Below are 2,115 nucleotides of genomic sequence, written 5' to 3' on the forward strand. Positions count from 1 at the left end.
CGTAGTGTCTGTGTGGTTATTATCCAGAAAAGCCAGCAGAGGGCGCCGACAGGCCGCCTCTCTAGGTTTTGGCAGCTGACCAGCAGAATAGAGAGAGAGAGGAAGGTTGGGGTTTGCAAAGTACCTCGGCTTGTTTGGGCCCTGAAGATAGCCCCTCCCTTCCATTCTAAGCTTATCCAGAGGATTTTTCACAGAAACATCGCTAGTATTTCAGAACGCTTTCATGTTAGGGAGTACACATGTCAGAGTAAAACCCGGCACAGTGTATGCCGGGTCCTGGCTGGTCCTTTACTTTCAGAGAATTCAAAGTGAGCCTTCCTCTACTGGAAATCTCATGGGCATGACTAAACACACAGGTCCTATGTTCTGCAGTGTAGAGATTCTGGGTCTGGAGAGGAAGTGATTTGAGCAGATGACGTCGATGTTCCTGGGAAGTCACTTTGGACAGCCTTTGCAAGGTGCGCGCTGCTAACTTAGTGTGAGTTGGATAGTGTGTTACACAACTTTCGCAGAAGATGGCAGAGTGAACTCCATCGGAATGGTCGTCTGTTGAGAGCTTCTAGCCCCAGTGGTGGGGAAGATGTAACTCCCAGCCTGCCCTCTGCACTAAGCCACACAGCCTCGGCTTCCTGCAGGGAGAGAACTCCAGCGAAGGCCTGCGCCCGTCTCAGTGCAGCCGATCCTGGCCTTGCTCTAGCACACCTTGAAAGCCATGGGCCTCCACCAGAATACAGGGTCTGACCTGGAACACAGTGGGATGACCTTGAGCTCTGCTGGTTCTTCTGTAAGAGGAATTGGTGTGGAAAATATTTACTCTCAATTGTGGGCTTCTACCCCGCCTTGGTGCATTCAGTTCCCAGACAGAAGACACACAACTCGTATTACATACAAGAAGCCTGTATCAGCACTAGAACTGGGCAGATCCCTCCCTCTATTCTATTAGGATCTACTTTCCTATTGATAACTCCGAGTGAGTTATTACTATGTTTCCTCGGGGCTGCTCTTACCCCCAGTTGGCCAGCCCTCATGGCCGTTTTCATGACTCTTAACCCATGGTGTCTTCCTACTCTGCACCTTTCCCCTTCTCTCCTCGTGGTTCCCTCTGGCCCTAAGCCCAGGAACCCAAGACCCCGCCTATCTCTTTTCTGCCCAGCTGTTGGCTGTAGACCTTATTAATCAATCGGACGAGGGCGGCGGTGGAGAGTGGGGGCGTTACATAACAATGCTCAAAGTGCAGCACTGAGACCTCAGTGAATATGAGGGTGTGAGCATACTGGCTCCTCAGAGCAGGCAGGCAGCCCTCTGCACACTCTCCAGTGAGGTCCAGCATCTGCTTGCTGGGGATCCTGATAACAGACCACCCGTCTTCATCTGGGAAAGAAGTAGCTGTGCTTGTGTGACCTCGGCACCCATAGCTGGAACACAGGCCAGGGTGTGTGTGTGTGAGGCTAAGAAAAATGGCTTCCATTTTCACACAAAGCACAGTACATGCTAAGGTGCTTGGGACGATTCCAAAAGCTCCACTGGGCTGACTTGGAAATGCTTTCACAGCTGAGGGTCATGTGGGAGGGGATGGGGACATTTCTTTGCAGTAGTGGCCCTTGGCCAATCATGTAACATCCACACAAACAGAAAAGGCAGAATCAACCACACACCCCCACCCCATTGGAAGATCTCAAACCTAATCTATCACTCATTCTAAAGGACGTTCTCCAGATAGCTGCACTTGATCTAGAATTAGTTTTTTGATTAAATAATGACTGACTTTTGAAGAATTCGAAGTGGACACCTGCACCTGCCGAGGTCCAGCCTCAGCGTGAGGAGGGTCCTAAGGAAGGCAGGAATGGGGACGGTGCTGACTCAGTAGTGACTCGGAGTCAGTAGTGGATGCAGGCTGCCAGTTCAGGCTCTCTCTGTTTCCTGACAGTTCTCAGGATTCTTCATTCCACAACTTCAGCTTAAGCTTAATAGTAGAGGGAGCCCGAACATAGCCTTCCACTTACTAATGCTACATCATCAAGGCTTTGATCATTGCTAATCATCATCAAGAATTTTTAGACTTACATAAACTCTCTGAGTCTGGATCAATTGCCCCAGTCCTTAGAACAGGACTGA

Source organism: Apodemus sylvaticus, chromosome 4 (assembly GCF_947179515.1).
Source record: "Apodemus sylvaticus chromosome 4, mApoSyl1.1, whole genome shotgun sequence".
Taxonomy (NCBI): Eukaryota; Metazoa; Chordata; class Mammalia; order Rodentia; family Muridae; genus Apodemus; species Apodemus sylvaticus.